Source organism: Panthera leo, chromosome D2 (assembly GCF_018350215.1).
Source record: "Panthera leo isolate Ple1 chromosome D2, P.leo_Ple1_pat1.1, whole genome shotgun sequence".
Taxonomy (NCBI): Eukaryota; Metazoa; Chordata; class Mammalia; order Carnivora; family Felidae; genus Panthera; species Panthera leo.
The window spans coordinates 24544509-24565951 of record NC_056689.1 but is presented as its reverse complement, the minus strand read 5'-3'; the positions used below and the strand labels follow the sequence as shown (position 1 = coordinate 24565951).

At 35.8% G+C, this 21443-nt stretch overlaps 1 protein-coding gene across 6 annotated transcripts in view; it reads left to right on the top strand.

Annotated features, from left to right (window-relative positions):
• Window positions 1-21443, top strand: part of JMJD1C (jumonji domain containing 1C) — a 260878-nt gene that overhangs the window by 16791 nt on the left and 222644 nt on the right. The window lies entirely within an intron of this gene.

Below are 21443 nucleotides of genomic sequence, written 5' to 3'. Positions count from 1 at the left end.
TTGAATGCCTTCTAGTAAGCTTTTGGCCCCTCCCCCATTCGTCCAGGAAAACTCCTGTGATCAAGGTCACAAATGACCTGCTACTTTCTAAATCAGATGTCATTTCTCAGTCCTCTTCTTATTTGACCATATAATATGGTTAATCACCCTCTCTTCCTTCAATATTTTATTTTGCTTCTAGGACATTATGCTCATGTCATTTTTCTCCTACCTCTTTGCCTCTCTTTAGAAGTTTTCTTTGCTTTTTTCCTCATTTCTACACTCCATTAAGGGCTCAGTTCTTAGACCATTTTTCTTTTATATGTACACTCTTGTCCCTGTTTATCACATCTGTTCCCATCACCTTAAATACCATGTATATCCTGGTGATTCCCACATTTATACCCTAGTTTGGACCTTTCCCCAGACTCACGTTGGAACAATTCATTCATTGTCTCCATTTGGATGTCTAAATGAGCATCTCAATCTTAACGTGTCCACAACTGAGCTTCTGATACTAGTCCCCTAAACCTGCACTCTTCTGTGTTTTCACCATGCAATGAGTGACAGCTCCATCTTTCCATTTCTGGTACCCTGAAGTCCACCTTGACTTCTTTCTCTCACATCCCATATCCAAACTGTCAGCACAGTCTTTCTGATTGTACCTTCAAAATACATTCAGAATCACAACACATTTCACCTTGCATTACTACCCCTCTGATCTAAGCCATTGTCATCTTTTGCCCAAATTTTCCCGTTGTTTCTAACTAGTTCCTATATGCTGCTGATAAAAACCAGGTACTTAATCAGCCTCCTAGTTAGTTCTCCTTACCCATGAAATTGCCTGCCTATAGCAAACAGATTATGTCAGTCATATGATCAAATGCTTCCAAAGATATTTAACTTGATTCAGAGGAAAAGCTGAAGGCCTTTTAGTAGCTTGAGAGGCTCTACATTATATTCTGCCCCCATCAGCCCACTTTGACTCTTCTTTCATTACTCTCTGATTTATGTATTCTTTTCCAGCCACAGTGGCCTCCTTGCTGTTTATTGAACATTCCAGGTATTGTCCTCCCTTATGGCCTTTACACTTGTTTCTCTTTTAGCTAGTACTGTTCAGATGTCAATATGCTTGCTTATTGGGCAGAGAGAATCTCAAGCAGGCTCTGTGCTGTCAGCACAGATCCTGACAATGTGGCTTAAACTCATGAACCGTGAGATTGTGACCTGAGCTGAAACCAAGATTCGGATGTTTAACCAACTGAGTCACCCAGGCACTCCTTGATTTTTAGATATGTCAAGTTTGAAGTGTTTATGGTACATTCAAGTGAGGTAGGCAGTTGGTTAAACTATCGTGTCTCTTTGTTCAAGAGAGAGGTCTGACTGGAGGGTCTGCCTGGGAGTATTCAGTATATAAACAGTATTAAAAAGTATGAGTGTGGATGAGTTGATGCAGAGAGTGAATATAGATACAGACATTTAAGGATTGAGCCCTGGAGTAATGCTTAAAGGTTGGATAGACGAGAAATAAGGGCCAAGGAGGTAAGGAAAACCAAGAGAAAGTGATGTTTAGAAAGCCAGAAGGAAAAAAAAAAATGTTTGAAAGTGGAGGGATTGATCTGTTGTGTAAATGATACTTAATATTTCTCAGAGGGAAAATCTGATAATGAATTATTTTAGTTCATGCGCATCTGTGAAAGTACTTTTCCACCATTTAAACAGTTTATTTATTTTAAATAGCTTATTTTTACTGGAAATAGAATTCTAAGCTGACAGGTTTTTTTAAATTTTATTTTATTGCTTTGAAGATGTTGCTCTGTTGTCTTATTTTCAGTGTTTCAGAAAACAAATTACATTCCTTTGTACATAACTTGTACATATAACATGTACATATTCTTTTTTGCTAGCTACATTTAAGATTTTCTCTCATCTCATCAGAGATTTTAAGCAGTTTGGTTATATGATTGACCTTGGTGTTGATTTCTTCATGTTTCTTGATGCTGAGTTTAAAGAGCTTTTTTTTTTTTTTTTTTTTTTTTTTTTTTTTGTTAAATTTGAGAGAGCACATGCGAGTTGGGGAGCAGGACAGAGGGGGGAGAGAGTATCTTAAGCAGGCTCCATGCTCACCATGGAGTCTGACTTTGGGATCAGTCCTACAACCCTGGGATCAATGACCTGAGCCAAAATCAAGAGTTAGATACTCACCTGACTGAGCCACCTGGGTGCCCCTAATTGAGCTGTTTTGATCTACAGGTTTAGTTTCCATCAAATTTGTAAAAGCATTCATCCTTAGTTTTCAGAATTGTTTTTCTCCCTTAGTTCTCTACTTCAGGGATTGCAATTATACATACATTATTCAGCTTTTAAGTTGTGTCACACACAACTCAGTGACACTCTTTTTTCCCCCAGTCTTTTTGTGCTTAATTTCATATAGTTTCTGTTGCTTCTTGTCTTCAATTTCACTAATACTTTCTTTTGTAATATCTCATGTTCTTAGATATCACAGTTATCCTTGTCCTGTATTGGGGATGTATAGATGTCCCCTATTCTTTGAGAGTGTTGAGGTGATTTTAGTTAGAAATTGAGTTTGGTTTCACTTAACCACAATTCCAGGTAAGAGTGGTTAGGTACTTCGTTGTCCCCACCATAGGAAGAAGTCTAGAAGTAGATATTCCAGGGTTGATATGGTCACTTAATAAGGATGTTGCTTTTGAAGATAGGGCAGTTCTCTCAGTCTTTTTCTCAGGGTTACAAAGTAGCTGATGCTGTTGCCTTGCTCAATGTAGCTCTAAATAAGAAGGAAGAGAAAGTGGAAAAGAGCAAAAAGGTTCACATCTGTGTTTGCTCTATTTAAGAATCTTTCTAAGAATTTTCATCTCGGGTCACCTCAAATCTTACACGCTTATATCTTATTTTCCTGAAATCTGTCACATTGCCATTTCCAAGGGGCTGGGAAATGTAGGATAGGCCTTTATTGCCCCTAACAAAAACTCATGTGCTTTTCTTAGGAAAGCAGGGGTGGATGGATATTGGGTATACTGCTTGAAGTTTGTGCCTCAGAAATCATGGTACTTTGGTAAAAGGCTCTTACAGCTATAGGCTGGACCATCTTATTTCTCATAATGATGCACTTCTGAAACAATAAACTCAATATATCATTCTTCTTTTCCCCCATTTTTTAAAATTCTTTTAGCCTATTCTGTAATTAATTTGGTCTTTTAGAATACAATATAATGGTAAACACTTTTAAATGCTTTGTTGAAAGGTTGAGAAGTGATTGTTGTTTGCAAATCAATATGCAGTTAACCCTTGAACAACACAAGGTTTCAACTGTACGGGTCCATGTATACATGAATTTTTTTTTTTTTTTATAAATACAGAACAGTATTGTAAATGTATTTTTTCTTCCTTTTGATTTTCTTAACGTTTTTTTTCTTTCTAGCTTAATTTATTGTAGGAATATGGTATGTAATACATATAATGTACAAACTATGTGTTAATCAAATGTTTATGTTATTGGTAAGGCTTCTGATCAATAGTAGACTATCAGTAGTTAAGTTTTTGAGGAGTCGAAAGTTATACATGGATTTTCAACTGTGTGGGGGTTGGCACCCTCACCCTTGTGTTTTTCAAGGGTCAACTGTACAATTTATTTGAACATAATCTTATATCTGTCTGGGCTACTCTTTTAGGGTTCCCAGACCCAATTCCATTGAGGGGGGGGGGGGGGGCTCTGCTACACACAACACCTAGCACTTCTTGGTCACCAGTGGGGTGTCTGAGAATTCAATTCAGTTCTGACACTTCTCTACTTGAATAGCATCAGATTCCACAGTTTAAGGGTTCAGTCCTCAAGATTGCTGCTCCACCCCCACATTTTGCATGCCAGTTGCCAACCCCAGGCTGTTACCTGTGCTTCTGACAGATCAACTACAGATTGGCAGTCCCAGCTACCTCCTCCTTAGGTTTGTTTAATTTGCTAGAGCAGCTCACAGAACTAAGGGAAACACTTAAACATTTACCAGTTTATTAAAGGATATGATAAAGGATACGAATCAACAGCCAGATGGAATACACAGGGCAAGGTCCTAACAAAGGAACTTCTGTCCTTGTGGAGTTTGGGACCTGGCTCAGTGGTACATGAAAGTATTCTGGTTTCCCAAGTCTAAAAAAAAAGAAAAAAAAAAAAAAAGAGATGTCCTCTTGGATTTTACTGTAGGTTTCATTACATAGTGATGATTGACTGAGTCATTGGTCATTGGCTCATTTAACTTTCTGCCCCTCTTCCCTCCGGGAGGTTTGGGGACTCAGACTGAAAGTTCAGACCTTCTAGTCACATTGTTGGTCCTCCTGGCAATCAGCTCCCACCCTTTGGTGGGATCCAAAAGTCAGACCTTTATTAATGACACACCCATTTCATTTTTATGGCTCCAAATTGTTTTCAGGAATTGTGGATAGAGACCAAATATGTCTGAGAAATGACCAACTATATATTTCTTAGAAATCATTTCTCTGCAGCTACAAATTAGAGGTTCCCATGACCTCCTTCCCTCTTTTAGGTCAATTAATTTGCTAGAGCTGCTCACAGAACTCAGGGAAAATTTGCTTATCTTTCCAGCCAGATGAAGAGTTACATAAGGTGAAGTCTGCGAGGGTCCCAAGTACAGGAGCTTTCATCCCCCTGATTGAGGTTCATCTCCCTCCCACTGTGGATGTATTTGCTAACCTGGAAGTTCTCTGAACCCTGTACTATCGGGATTTTATGGAAGTTTCCTCATATAGTCATGATCAATCATTAATGCCAATTTTAGCTCCTCTTCCATCTCTGGAGGATGATGGATGGGACTGAATATTTCAAGCTTCTAATCATGGGTTGGTTTTTCTGGTTACCAGCCCCATCCATCTAGGAACCCACTCAGAGTTATCTTAATAAAACAAAAGATGCTCCTAGTGCACTTAACCATTTAGGAATTTTTTAAAATTTATTTTTATTTTTATTTTTATTTATTAAGTAGGCTCCATGCCCAGTGCAGAGCCCAACACAGGGCTTGAACTCCTGACCCCAACATCAAGTCCTGAGCTGAGATGAAGAGTCAGACACTGAACTGACTGAGCCCCATCATTTAGGAATTTAAAAGGGTTCTGGGAGAACTGTGCTAGGGATAGAGTCAAAGACAAATATTAGAACAAGAGATTGTCCTTGGTTTTTTATCCCTCAGGAAATTACAAGGGTTTCAGGAGTTCTTTGCCAGGGACCAAGGTCAGAGACTAATAATATTTTCTGTTATCTCAGTCATTTAGAAAAATTTGAGCAAGCCTCTTTAAAATGACCCTAATCTTTATATATAAAAAATTATTTTATATGAGAAATGTTATTGTGTTCTTCATTTCAAAAGTATACATGATCATTTATCTGATAGTGATGTAGTATCCAAAATATATGAAGAATTTCTTTTTTTTTTTCTTTCAAAATTTTTACTTAAATTCTAGTTAGTTAACATACAGTGTGATACTGGTTTCAGGAGTAGAATTCAGTGATTCATCACTTACATACAACACCCAGTCCTCATCACTACTAGTGTCCTCCTTAGTACTCATCACCCATCTAGCCCTTCCCACCTCCCTCCGTCAACCCTCAGTTTGTTATCTGTTAAGAGTCTCTTATGGTTTGTTTCCTTCTTTCTCCCTTACCATATGTTCATGTGTTTTGTTTCTTAAATTCCACATATGAGTGAAATCATAGGATATTTGTCTTTGTCTGACTTACTTTGCTTAGCATAGTACACTCTAACTCCATGAAAATATATGAAGAATTTCTAAAACTCAATAACAGAATGACAAATGACCCAATGTAAAAAATGGGCTAAAAGACTTGAATAGACATTTCTCTAAAGAAGATGGTTTAGTAATAGCCAATAAGCACGTGAAAAGTCCGAATATCTTTAGTTGTTAGAGAAATGTGAGTCAAAACCACCATGTATTACCACTTCACACTTAGTAGGATAGTTATAATAAAAACAAAAAACAAAACACCAAAAACCACACACAACCAAAACCCAGAAAATAACAAGTATTGGCAAGGATGTGGAAAAATTGGAACTTTTATATATTGTTGGTAGGAATATAAAAAATGGTGCGGCCAATATGGTTACCATATGACTCAACAATTCCACTCCTAGATATATCCCAAAGAATTGAATGCTCAGACTCGAACTGACACTTGTATGCCTGTGTTCATTGGAGCATTATTTACGATAGCTATAGAGTAGAAACAAGCTAAATATCCAGCAAAAGATAGATGGATAAATAAATTGTTGTATATAGATTCGGAAAGCCATGAAAAAGGAATGATACTCTGATATACTACAACATGAATGAACCTTAAAAATATGCTACATGAAATAAGCCATACACAAAGGGACAAGTATTACATGATTTTACTTATATGAAATATTTAGAATAAACAAATTCGTAGAAACAGTATATCAGAGATTACCCCGGGCCAACAGGAGAGCAAAATGGGGAGTTACTGCCTATGAATAAAGAGTTTGTTGTGCTAAAGAAGTCTTGAAAATAGATAGTAATGATGGTTGCACAACAGAATGAAAGTAATTGTCACTGAATTATACTTAAAAATGGCTAAAGTGACAAATTTTATATTGTCTATATCTCATCACAATAGGAAAAAAAGGCATGAATGAATACCTTTTCACTAAACTGTCCCACTGTAGTATGCAATAGCAAAATCTTATATTTTCTATGACCGGGATTTTAATTACACTCTCAAGTTTCAATGTTTCTTTTTGTGGTTTTCACATTCAGGGGGTCTGTCGTCCATCTGCTCTCTATTTATTGTGGGAGTTGGGTACAACATTTATTCTCATTTGGCTGGTTCATCTGGAGAAAAGTGCTTAGACTAAGTGGAAAATATTTCAGGTAGAGGGAATGCTGTAAGAAAAGTGTGAAAAGGGTAAAATAAATCTATCAGTGTGTTAGGCTGGGCAGTTTGCAAGTGTTTCTTTTACAATATTGTTACAATTAAAATTATTTTACAATAAATGGCTTCTCCCTCGCCTATGGTATCCAAAATTCTATTTCATTTTTAACACCTGTCACCTTCTATTTTTTTACCTTTCAAAATATAAAACATAACTATATTGATCTGCTAGGGCTGCCATAACAAAATGCCACAGACTGGGTGACTTAAACAACAGAAATTTACTTTCTTATAGTTCTGGAGGTGAAAAATCCAAAATCATGGTGTTGTTAAGATTAGTTTCTCGTGTGGGCTCTCTTCCTCGATTGCAGATGCATGGCAAAATGCATGGTTAGTAGTGCTTTATCTTTGGGGGTTTTTAACCTCTTCAGGTTCTTAGTTCAATAATTCTGTCTTGTTAGCATTAGCAGTTTGCTTTAAAAAACCCAGACTTGAAATATATTTTATGTAACATTTTAATTAATACAGAGATGGTGATGGTGATATGAATTATACAGGAAGCAGAAACCACTACATGGCATTTTGATTATTTGTTTACATATATGTCCTTTAGTTAGAGGTAGTTTTTACTCTTTATAACTGCTCCTGGCTGTGCCTGATAATATAAGTACTTGGAAAATATCGAGTGATTTTAGCATGGCTTTAAAAAATATTATGTAGACAGACTTTCCTTTTAGCCATCAAAGAAAAATGAGATTAACGGTTTAATGGCTTTATTTCTTGTAACACCTTCAGTGTTAATGAATGAACTAGTCTTAATGAATTTAGATGGTATGCTGTGTGCAGTGGGAAATCATGGAGAGATTTCTGAAAAAGTATTTAGTTCTTTTCAAGTGTTGTTAAAGAGAGATTAATTTGAAAACCGTGTGCCAGAAAGATTAGATAGTTTATAGGGATGCATGTTAACGGGTATCCTCCAGTATGGCAGTTTTCAAAGTGTAATCCTTAGATTAGTAATATCAGCATCACTTGGGAACTTATCTTTTTATGATGATAATATTGGAAAATATTTAGCATAGACCTAATATTAGTCTTTCTTTAGAATTAGATTATAATCCTATATAAAGTAATGAAGGTTATTAGAACAAAATTATAAATAGTTGAGTTCATCAAAAAATAAAAACTCGTCTGTATTAGGAAAATGATGTAGTTCTAACTTGACAACACCCGTCTTTAGTCTTTTGTTGAGATTGGATTGTTTAGGGCTCAACTTTTCCTTAACAGTAGTCTCTTTAGAAGTAAGTTACCTGTTTTTCATTTTTTGGAAGGAAATAATTTATATCTATAATATGATAGAAGTTCCCTAGTATGTGGCATTATCACAGGCAGGGTTTTATGATTCATCTCTTTCCTAGTAGCTTTAACATATTTTTGAATGAGAAAAGATTCCTATGTTACATAAAAATATTAACATTAAGCTTCTGAAAAAAAAAAAAAACTTCAAAAAGTCACTTGATCATTTAAGTTTTGCTCATTAATTTTCTGAGAGTCTTTTGGCAAAGTGTTTTAATCTAAGATTTAAGACTGTCCATTTGTAATTGGGTAGGCTTATATAAAGGAGCACGTTTCTATATTTAAAAATATATTTCATTTTATGGCTATTGTGTAAAACTTTGGCGGCAATTTGAGTATTTAATGGAGTGCATGGTACTTTGAAGGGGAAAGTACTTCAACTGGGTTTTTTTTTTTTTAAGTTTATTACTTTATTTTGAGAGAGAGCAAGTGAGTGTGAGCACAAGTTGGGGAGGGGCAGAGAGAGGGAGAGAGAGAATACCAAGCAGGCTCTGTGATGCCGATGCTGGGATTCAATCCCACAAACTGGGAGATCATGACCTGAGCCAAAATCAAGAGTCAGATGCTCAACCAACTGAGCCACCCAGGTGCCTGAGTACTGTAATTTTTATTTTAGCTTTAATATTTCTGTTCTTAAAAAATAGAAAATTCAGTAAAGTAGTACCTCACCTAAATATGTACATTGACAATGCTTCTTGTAATATTTAACTATAATTCTTCAGTAACCTATTGCATTTCATTACTTTCTTTATACAATTGATCAAGTTTCCAGAGTTGTAGAGTATGGAATGTGTTCAAGGTGATTCGTATCAAAAATTTTTTCAAAGTAACTGACACCAGTCTCTGTGATCATAGAAGAATCTGAATGTTCCTATGACAAATTTGGTTTTAACAATAAAACTTCTTGTAAACTCAGTCATCTTAATGTGAATTAGTTGCAAAATCAAACACCCACTGAAATAAGTGGCCTACTATTATAATTTTCATACTTGTAAAAAAATACCTATAAATATTGTTTAAATTATCCTTAAAATTTCATTTGGATATAGAGTGCTATTTCGGAGTATAAAATTAAAAAATTGATTATGTAGTTTTTTTACCAAATGGCAGGTAGTTTTATAAGCATACTTCAAGAACATACATAAAATGCAAATAGAATTTTATAACCATGTTTTAAATGTATGAATTCTGTTCGGAGAAGCAGATAGACTTTGCTACAGTTTAATACAAAGCTAGGGTTATGTTTCATTACTTATGTAAAATAGTGTTCTTTGTTTAGCTTCCTTTAGTGCTTGGAGAATTGTGTAGTTCCATTGATTGCTTCCATGCAATAGAAATCTGACCTTTAGCAGATGTTTGAGAAATTGCCAGCACAGCATGATCAGCCGACTAGACAGTTTTCCCCCTTATTTGACAGACCGTTAGTGGTGTAGTAACACCAAAGACATTTTAAACATTTTTTTGTAATATCAAAAGTTTTCTAAAATCCTAAGAACATATTAAAATATTGACAAAACAAGATAGATTATTTTTCTCAAATCATGGATTACAGTTCAGGTAGTTTTACATTTTCATTTCTAAAAAATACACTAAGAAAATACTGTTGAGTGGAAGATATTGTATTTTGTTATTTAAAATATTTTTGCTTATGACATTGTCATTAAGGGTTGAAGTATGTAATTTTTTTCCTCGATCATATTTTTTTTGTGCAGTTTAAACATTGCAGGTTTTTTCTTATTTTAGTGTTCTTATCTAGTTCTTATTTAATTGTAAGTATCTTTTAAAATATGGACTCTTTTAGAGAGGTTAAATGTATCATGGAGCAGTTATCCTCTCTGCAACTCCTAGCTAGAAGCAAGATGCTGCACTGTTGTGTGTTTAAAGCCTGTTCTGTGAAGGACATTATTTTGACAGGATGTACAAGAGTCAGCTGTGTAGTTGTGGGAGTTCAGCATGAACACTCTAAGCTCTGTTTTCTTGGTTTCATCAACTGAGTGTACAGGAAGGGGGAGAAGAAGTGCCTTGATGTGTGAGAATCAAGTAATGAATTGATAGTATCAACCGTTGCTAGACTGGGTCTTTTCCTGCAGGTGCTGCTGTTCCATAGGGCATTGCAGTTGCTTTTTATTGTGTCACATGAGCAAAAAAAGATTTTATTTGAAGGAAAGTTAAAGTAATATAGTCTTACATAGTTCCGTTTTATGGTTTTGTAACAATTATGTATGCCTTAGGTTTTTAAACTGAATTAGTTTTTCTAAAAAGAGGTTTATGATTTGTAGTTAAGTGTTGGTATGTGCTTATATGTCACCTTAAAAAGTAAATAGGTGTTATTTTAAAGTTACAGATTCAATAGATTCAGTATCAGGAATTCCACAATAACTATGCTAAACCAAAACTTAAAAAAAATCAAACATCTGGGGCACCTGGGTGGCTCAGTCAGTTAAGTGTCTGACTTCGGCTCAGGTCATGATCTCATGGTTCCATGGGTTCGAGCCCCGCATCGGGCTCTGTGCTGATAGCTCAGAGCCTGGAGCCTGCTTCAGATTCTGTGTCTCCCTCTCTCTCTGCCTCTCCCTTGCTCTCTCTCTAAAAAATAAACATTAAAAAATAAAATATATAGATAGTTCGGCCACTAAAGTTTGTAGGCAAAATTCTAATGAAGTCTATCTCATCTGTCTCTAATACTTGTGATATTACATACTAATATTAAAGTTTTAGTTAAGTCATTTTATGTGAAGAAAAAATAGGTTCTTAAGTGAGATTTGGTAGGTAACCATATTCTTACTTATACTGTTAACATTTACTTATTTTCAAAACCAGTGTAAAAGAGTTGCATTTTAAGAGGAGATTAAGTTGTAGAGTTGGCAACAGCAGGGGAAAATGCATGTAATCAAATTTACTCTTAAAACCTTTTGGAGAAGACTAACTTGTCATTTTACACCTCATCCGACACAGCTGGCTTTTTTGTTTGTTTCAGAATGGAAATTTTTTTTTGTACATTAGATAAAGTGATTTTCTTACACTTACATCTTTCTTGCATCTCTAAATGCTAGACTCATCTTTTGGGCAGGGTACTCACGTTATGAGAGCCCAGAGAAAGCGGTGAGGAAAGAAGCTCTAGCATTGGAGATCTGGTTAGCCTTGAGATCTCTAAATAGAAACTTCTAAATCAGAAATTCAGAGACTCAGAGTATGCTTTGTTTTAATTTTTTTTTCTTTTTTTATGTTTGTTTATTTATTTTGAGAGAGAGGGAGAGAGAGCGAGCAAGCAGGGGAGGGGCAGAGAGAGAGGGAGACAGAGAATCCCAAGCAGGCTCCGCACTGTCAGCACAGAGCCCAATGAGGGACTCGAACTCACGGCCATGAGATCATGACCTGAGCTAAAATCAACAGTCAGACTCTTAACCAACTGAGCATTAAGTGTTGAGGCGCCCCTCAGATATGCTTTTTTTTTTTTTTTTTTTTAAATTTTTTTTTTCAACGTTTTTTATTTATTTTTGGGACAGAGAGAGACAGAGCATGAACGGGGGAGGGGCAGAGAGAGAGGGAGACACAGAATCGGAAACAGGCTCCAGGCTCCGAGCCATCAGCCCAGAGCCTGACGCGGGGCTCGAACTCACGGACCGCGAGATCGTGACCTGGCTGAAGTCGGACGCTTAACCGACTGCGCCACCCAGGCGCCCCAGATATGCTTTTTAAAAAAAAAAATTTAATGTTTATTTAGTTTTGAGACAGAAAGACAGAGCATGAACGGGGGAGGGTCAGAGAGAGGGAGACACAGAATCTGAAGCAGACTCCAGGCTCCGAGCTGTGAGCACAGAGCCCGACGCAGGGCTCGAACTCACGGACTGTGAGATCATGACCTGAGCCGAAGTTGGATGCTTAACCGACTGAGCCACCCAGGCGCCCCCTCAAATATGCTTTTTAAAGAGAGAGGGAAAAAAAAAAACTTTCCTAGTGAAGATTTTCTATTAAGTAAAGTTTTATAATTACTGATAGTTTTGGAAGAATATGTGGTATTCAGCTCACATTTTAAGAAATCCAATTATCTTTGTTAAAGTATATACTTTTTAGTCTTTCAGTATTTGTCATTCTTTTACTCTGGTTCTCTTTCAGATATGGATAGAATCAGTCAACCTGTTTTCTTCATTGATGTGGAATTCATTGTGTTTGTAATTTTGAAATCCTCTGATTGCATCACAAAAATTTGTGACTGTCTTCCGTTCAGCTTTTAATTTGACTTGAGGGAGAAAAGTTTTAATGCTTGCTAAAGTTAAAAGAATTGCTTTACTTAGATTTCTTTGCACATCTCCTCTCTCTCTCTCTCTCTCTCTCTCTCTCTCTCTCTCTATCCAGCACATGCACAGACTTGCAAAGATCCTCTGCCATTATCTCCTGGTATCATTTTTTGTCTCCTACCAAAGCAGGAAAAAAGGTTCAGCTTAAGGCAGCTGTGAAGGAAGGACAAGTTTAGCCAACTATTTTACTAAGTAAATGTAAGATCTCCTCCTTGTCAATAGTTGAAACTGTTTACGTAAAATATTTCTACAGTATGAGATTGTGTTTTTATTTTGTAAGTCTCTGCTCAGGAAATTCATTATTAAAAATCTGCATCTTGAACTAGAACATGTCATTTAAAAATTTTATGTAACAGACATAAACTTATTTCATCACTAATAATATATATTTAAGATGACAAAGCACAAATCAAATAACCTGTTTTGGTATTCACCGAAACTGTTTAAGTCCAAACAATGCTGTCAGATTAAAATATTGAAGAGTACTTGTCTTTTACCTTACTTTCCTGTTAATTTCTTTCAGATAAATACATAAACACGTATCTTGAAAGATGAGACTAAGTATTTGGAAATTATATATCTTTCAGTGTGCCTGATTACAATGGCTTAAGTCTTAAGTTAGCTTTGAACTACTAGTAAGTCTTCAATCACATTTATTTAGCAAGTTTTTTTTGTGATTATTATGTAGATATATGTATCTCTGTGTTGTGGTCTTTTTCTTATTTTTTAAAATTATACAGAATATACACTATTCTTTAATTTAAAAATTAATTAATTTTATCTACTTATGTACCTACCACCCAGATCAAAATACAGAATGCTTCTAACACATCATCCTGTTAACCCTTCCCATTCTGTCTATACTGCTCATTTATTCCACTAATTCTGTCACCATAAATGAGATTTGCCTATTGTTGAACTTCAAATAAATGGAATCATGCAATGGCTTTTTATTTACTTAATTTTATTTTTTATGCAGTAGCTTTTTAAACTCTACTTATATAATCTGTGAAATTCCTGGTATTAGTTTTCAAGGGCTGCCATATAACATTACCGCAAACATCGTGGCTTAAAACAGTAGAAATTTATTTTCTCGATACTGGAGGCCCGGTTTATGAAATCAAGGTGTTCAGGGCCACTCTCTCTTTGAAGACTCTAAAGGACAAGAATTTTTCCTTGCCTTTGAAGGGAAGCAGGACTCTGAGGACACCTGATTTCATAGTTCTCATCTCCAGAAGTGTGAGAAAATAAATTTCTGTTGTTTTAAGGTACCAGGTACTTTTGTGTTCTGTTAATACAGCCCTAGAGAAATAATATATTCATCTGTATTACTAGATTTACCAGAATTTCATTCTTTTTATTGTCATGTAATTTCCTATTATATGAGTATATCACTCTTCAGCTGTCCTTCAAATGATAGGTTTTGGGTTGTTGCCACGTTTTGGCTTTTGAATAAGTTGGATTCACCTGGAAATTTTAGCCATTCCCATGGGTGTCTAATAGGAGCTGTTGTAATTTTAATTTGCATTTCACTGATGAGTAATTTGCTTAGTACCTTTTCATATGTTTATTGATGAGTGTGTGCATTCTCTCTAATTAAGTCTCATGGCCATTTAAAAATTTGGTTTGTCCTTTTGTTTAGTAGGAGTACTTTATGTATTCCAGTTATAAATTATTGCTAGCAGGATTTGGGACTAGAGTGAGGCAAATGAAGCACCAAGGGTACAAATTTAAGGAGGCACCTACTCTTAGGGTTGAGTTTCCTGTGTTCCCAGATTGCATTTCCTCCAAAGCATTCCTGGTGGTCCCTCTCTAATTCAAGACACTGTTAAAATGTTGCCTCATTAGAAAGGTCATTATATCTAAATTAGCACCCCACTCTTCTGCCATTCTGTCATCCTGAACACTTCGTTTTTCTTCATAGCACTTACCACCAACTGACATATACTTATATATACTTATGTATACACTTTCTTATTTTTGGTTTATTGCCCTCCAAAAGAAAATATGCTCTATGAAAATTGAGGGTTTTCTTTTTATCCCCTGCTGTTTACCGGTCACTGGAGCAGTGTGTGCATGTAATGAAGCCTTAACAAATACTTGGTAGATCTTAATAAAATAGGGAACTTGAGATGAGCAAGTATCCAAACAAAACAAAACAAAACATGAGTTCCATTTTAAGCATGCTAAATATACATTGGGGGATAATACAGTTAGATTGAAGTGGTCAGCGATTGGCAAATATTTTCTGTAAAGGTCCAAATAGTAAATGTTTTATGTTTTGTGGCCCTTAAAGACTATGTCACAACTGCTCGACTCTGATATCCATACGAAAAAACATCCATGGGCAATGCAGTTAATGAGAATAGCTATGTTTTAGTAAAAGTTTGTGTGTAAAAGCAGGTGGTTGGCATATAGACCATATTTTGCTGACCCCTGGACTAGGTAATGGAGAGCTATAAACGTGAGACTTGGAAGCTTGATCTTGATTCAGAAGGTAGTCATGATATGTTTTACGTTAATAAAGTGAAATGACCAAAGAAATTGATCCAAGAAAATTAGTTTGGCAGTAGTAGGTAAGCTGGAAAAAAAAGCAATTAGAGGCAGAGAAAATAATTATGAAACATTTAAGCTTATATAACGCTTACTATATGTGAGGCACTTGTACTGAATGTTTATATATGTTAATTTATTTAATCCTTACAAAACCATGTAAGGTAGATACTGCGATTAATTCCTTTGCACAGATAAGGAAAATACAACATGGAGAAGTTAAATAGTTTATCCAAGTTCACACAAGCGTTAAGTGATAGAGCAGTATTTGAACAAAGACTGCTCCTTATCAGTGTGCTGTTTTATTGCCAACTTACAAAGTAGTTAAGAATTGAACTAGAATGTTGACAGTGAAAAGGGACAGGCCAATAATGATGAATGTGAATAAACTGTGGATTGATTGTGGAGACAAACTAAAATGTAAGTGAAGGAGAATGATTAGACAAAGAAGATTAGGGGGAAAAATTCCCATACATTGCACAAAGAAGACCAGAAATACTATTACTAGTACAAAAGGAATATGAGAAAGAGCACTTACTAGCAAAGGATGATGTGTTTTGTACCTTGTGTGAGATGGGAATGAAACACTATTGCATGAAGCTGTATCACTAAAAATAAACACCTGAATGTTGGATGAAAATATGTCTAGAGATGCAAATCTTGGAGTAGCATTATTTTAACATATTTTGAGTACCTGTTTTATTCAAGACTTTGAATGGGAGATGAAAGAATAAAGATAATAGTTTAAGCAATGTGAGAAGATGATTTCTCTGAAGGACTGGATACAGAGAACTTAAAGGGCTTGAGTAGAAATACACCTTTATTGGGGCACCTGGTGGCTCAGTCGGTTGAGTGTCTGGCTTGAGGCTCAGGTCATGATCTCACAGCTCGTGAGTTCGAGCCCTGCATTGGGCTCTGTGCTGACAGCTCAGAGCTTGGAGCCTGCTTCGGATTCTGTGTCCCCCTCTCGCTGTGCCCCTCCCTCCCTCATGTTCTGTCTCTCTTTCTCTCAAGAATAAATAAAACATTTTTAAAAATTAAAAAAAAAAAGAAATACACCTTTATTAGTAGAGAGATAGGAAGTGAGATAGATAATTAAGTAGGTGGGGGAACATGCTGAATCCAAAGTTATGAAAATCTAAAAGGGGATGATTTTTAAAAATTTTTCTTTTTTAAAAGCACGCATGTGAGAGGAGAGAGGGGTAGAGGAAGAGAGAGAATCCCAAGCAGGCTCCATGCTCAGTGCAGAGCCAGATGTGGAGGTTTGATGCCACAACCCTGGGATCATGACCTGAGCTGAACTCAGGAGTTGGATGCTCAACTGACTGAGTCAACCAGTTGCCCCTAAAAGGGGGTATTTTTTAATTAGAAAATATTCGTTACAAATATTCCTTCCAGGATTTGAAATTTAAAAATTTTTTTAATTTAAGTTTCTTAAGGAATTAACTAGATAAATTTTAGTATACCCTTGCATTGGTATTAAAATGGTTAGTTGATATGATGAAGATACATTAACCACTGAATCATATAATCTAGTGGATTTGCTCAGAGAAGAAGAAAAGAGAGCAATGAGAAATCTCTCAAATCCAAAAGCTAATGGAGAGATCCACATTTCAAGGTAAGAAACTAAAATGTGCCATGACTTAGAGCAGGCATTATGAAAAATAGACAATCCATTTTATCTTGATACTTGATACTTCTTTAAATGGTACATACAGTTGATTAGTGACAGGATTTACTTATCTTTATCCATTGGTTATACAGTGACCAATAGTTTTTATGTTGTGATCATTGAACTATCTAGCCTATCTGGCTGAAAGTTGACTATTTAAGGACCTGAAATGTTTGGCATTGTTTCATATTGGGAAAACATGGCTCATTCTGACTCACTTTTATCCAGTAGAACTCTAGTTCTCTTGGTTCTGAAAAGGAGGAGGTCTGATCAATATACTCTGAGGCAAATATTATAAAAATTTTTAATAACCAGGGTTTTATAATAAGAAAAATTATATATAATAAAAATCTATATAAAATTACCAGATTGATTCCAGTATATTCTTTAAAATTTTTTTCATCTTATTTTATTTAAAAAAAAATTTTTTTACTTCCAGTGTAGTTAACATATACAGTGTTATATTAGTTTCTTGTGTACAAAATAGTGAATTCAACAGTTCCATATATTACTTGGTGCTCATCAAGATATGTGGACTCTTAATCTCCTTACCTACTTCACCCATCCTCCCACCCACCTCCCTTCTGGTTACCATCTGTTCTCTGTATTAAGCGTCTGTTCTTTGGTTTGTCTCTTTTTCTTGTGTTCATTTGTTTTATTTCTTAAATTACACATATGAGTGAAATCATGGTAATTTTCTTTCTCTGGCTTTTATTTCACTTAGCATTATGCTCTCTAGATCCATACATGTTGTTTTAGATGGCAAGATTTCATTATTTTTTATGGTTGAATAATATTCCATTGTGTGTGTTTGCCCATGCATGTGTGCGTGTATACCACATCTGTATCAATTCATCAATCGATAGACTGAGCTGCTTGGCTATTGTAAATAATGCTGCAATAAGCATAGAGGTGTGTATATCCTTTCAAATTAGCATGTTTGTATTCTTTGGGTAAATAGCCAGTTGTGGATTATTGGATCATAGTGTGGGTAGTTATATTTTTAATTTTTTGAGGAACCTCCATATTGTCTTCCATAGTGGCTGCACCAGTTTTGTATTTCCACCAAAATGAGGGATGCATGAGGGTTCCTTTTTCTCCACATCCTAACCAACACTCTTGTGTTTTTTATTTTAGCCATTCTAACCAGAGTGAGGTGATACCTCATTGTTTTGATTTGTATTTCCCTGATGGTGAGTGATGTTGAGTATCTTTTCATGTGTCTGTTGACCATCTGTGTGTCTTCTTTGGAGAAAGAAGTGTCTATTCGTGTCTTCTGCCCATTTTTTAAATTGGATTGTTTTTTTGTGTGTTGAGTTGTATATGTTCTTTATACATTTCGGATACTAACTTTTTATTGGATATGTCATTTGCAAATACCTTCTCCCATTCAGTAAGTTGTCTTTTAGTTTTGTTAGTTGTTTGCTGTGCAGCAGATTTTTCTTTTTTGTAGTCCCAATAGTTTATTTTTTTAGTAATCTCTATACCCAGCATGGGCTCAAACTCACAACACCGAGAGCAGGAGCCACATGCTTTTCCAACTGAGTCAGCCAGGTGCTCCCCAATAGTTTATTTTTGCTTTTATTTCCTTTGCCTCAGGAGACATTTCTAGAAAGATGTTGTTACAGCCAGTGTCAGAGAAATCACTGCCTGTGCTCTCTTCTGGGATTTTTATGGCTTCAGGTATCGCATTGAAGTCCATAATCCATTTTGAGTTTGTTTTTGTGTATGGTGTAAGAAAGGGTCCAGTTTCATTCTTTTGCATGAAGCTCTCCAATTTTCCCAATACCATTTGTTGAGGAGACTATCTTTTTCCCATTGCATATTCTTGTCTCCTTTGTCAAAGATTAATTGACCATTGTAAGTGTGGGTTTATTTCTGGGCTTTCTATTGTGTCCCATTGATCTCTGGGTCTGTTTTTGTGCCAGTACCATATTGTTTTGATTACTACAGCTTTGTAATAAAATGTGAAGCCTGGAATTGTGATACTTCCAGCTTTATTTTTCTTTTTCAGGATTGCTTTGGCTATTAGGAATCTTTTGTGGTTCCCTGCAAATTTTAGGATTGTTTGTTCTAGTTCCATAGTAAATGCTGTTGGTATTTTGATAGGGATTGCATTAAATCACTAGATTGCTTTAGGTAGTATGGACATTTTAACAATTGTTCTTTCAATTGTTGAGCATGGAATGTCTTTCCAGAGTACATCCTTCACCTCTGTTGTTAAATTTTTTCCTAGGTGTTTTATTATTTTTGGTGCAATTGTAGATGGTATTGTTTTCTTAATTTCTCTTTCTGCTCTTCATTATTACTATACAGAGATTCTGTACATTGGTTTTGTATCCTGTGATATTACCGAATTCATTTATCATTTCTAGTAGTTTTTTTGGTGGAGTCTTTAGGATTTGCTATATATATATATATATATAGTTATATCTGCAAATAGTGAAAGTTTGACTTCTTCCTTACCCATTTGGATGCCTATAAATCCTTTTTCTTGTTTGATTACTGTGGCTAGGACTTCCAGTAATGTGGTGAGAGTGGATATCCTTGTCTTATTCTTGACTTTAGGAGAAAAGCTCTCAATATTTCCCCATTGAGTATGATGTTAGTTGTGGGTTTTTCATATGTGGCCTTTCCTATGTTGAGATATGTTCCTTCTAAACCTACTTTGTTGAGGGTCTTTATCCGGAGTGGATTTGTACTCTGTCAGATACTTTTTTTGCATCTATCCTTTCTCTTGTTGATGTGTTGTATCATGTTGATTGACTTGTGAATACTGAACCAGTCTTGAATCTTGGGAATAAATCCAACTTAATTGTGGTGAATGATTTTCTTTTTCTTTTTCTTTTTTTTTTTAAAGATTTTATTTTTAACTGATCTCTACACCCAAACGTGGGCCCAGACCCACAACCCTGAGATCAAGAGTTGCATGCTCCACTGACTGAGCCAGCCAGGTGTCCCTCTGAAAGATTTTCTTAGTGTGTTATGAGATTTGGTTTGCTAATATTTTGTTGAGAATTTTTGCATCTATGTTCATTAGATATACTGGCCTGTAGTTCACGGTTTTTTTTGTGGTAACTTTATGTGGTTTTGGTATCAGGGTAATGCTAACCTCATAGGATGAATTTGGGAGTTTTCCTTCCTCTTCTATTTTTTGGGATAGTTTGAGGAGAATAGGTATTAACCCTTCTTTAAATGTTTGGTAGCATTCACCCGTGAAACCTTCTGGTCCTAGACTTTTCTTTGTTGGGAGTTTTTGATTACTGATTCAATTTTATTGCTGGTAATCAGTCTGTTTAAATTTTCTGTCTCTTGCTTCAGTTTTGGTAAGTTACATGTTTCTAGGAATTTATCCATTTCTTGTAGGTTGTCCAATTTGTTGGCATATAAGTTTTCATAATATTCTCCTACAATCTTTTGTATTTTTGTGGTTTAAGTTGTTATTTCTCCTCTTTCATTTCTGATTTTGTTTTACTGAATTTTGTCTCCTTTTTTGTGATGAGTCTAGCTAGAGGTTTATCAGTTTTGTTGATCTTTTCAAAGAACTAGCTCCTTGTTTTATTGATCTGTTCCGTTGTTGTTGTTGTTGTTGTTGTTGTTGTTGTTTTAGTTTCTGTATTATTTATTTGTGCCCTAGTCTTTATTATTTCCTTCCTTGTGCTGGGTGATTTGTTTTGTTTTGTTTTGTTTTGTTTTGTTTTGTTTTAGCTCCCTTACATGTAAGGTTAGGTTTTTATTTGGGATTTTTCTTTCTTCTTGAGATAGGCCAGTGTTGCTACAAACTTCTCTCTTAGAACCACTTTTGCTGCATCTCAAAGATTTTGGACTGGTGTGTTTTCATTTTCATTTCTTTCCATGTAATTTTTGATTTCTTCTTTGATTTCTTGGTTGACCCATTCATTGTTTAGTGGCACATTATTTAACCTCCAAATATTTGTGCTCTTTTCAAGTGTGTGTGTGTGTGTGTGTGTGTGTGTGTGTGTGTGTGTGTGTGTGGTTGACTTCTAGTTTCATAGCATTGTGGTCAGAAAAGATGCATGGTATGACTTTGATCTTTTTGAATTTGTTCAGTCTTGTTTTGTGGCCCTAATATGTGATCTGTTCTGGAGAGTATTCCATGTGCACTTGAGAAGAATGTGTATTCTGCTGTTTTCAGATGGAATGTTCAGAATATATCTGTTAAATTCATCTGGTTCAGCCACTGTTTACTTGTTGATTTTCTGTTTGGAGGGTGGCTGGCCAGGGAAGATCCACAAAGTGTGCATGGGCGGGGCACGCAGTTTTAACAAAGTATGCACAGGTCTTTTCTGGGAAGGGTCCTCCACCACCAGATTGAGATCTCATAAAGCACAGGGCTCTGGAGATGTGTTGGCAAGGTTTGGGCTAGTCTTCCAGGTGAGGGACCTGCAGCTCTGGGACTGAGGCAAGTGTAACTGTAAAGAGCGGATCCACCAAAGTTTGGGGGGCGGGGCTTGGTTTCAGCAAGTTAAGTAATTGAATGTTGGTGTGCTGATTCCTGCAGGTGGCTGTGTGTTTAATGTTGGGGGGCAGGGGAGGGAAATGGCGCCTACCAGCTCCTTTGTTCCTCGAGGCATCTCCCACTGATTTCTGCCCCTTTGGGACAGGCTTTCAGGTTAGTAAATAACTTTCC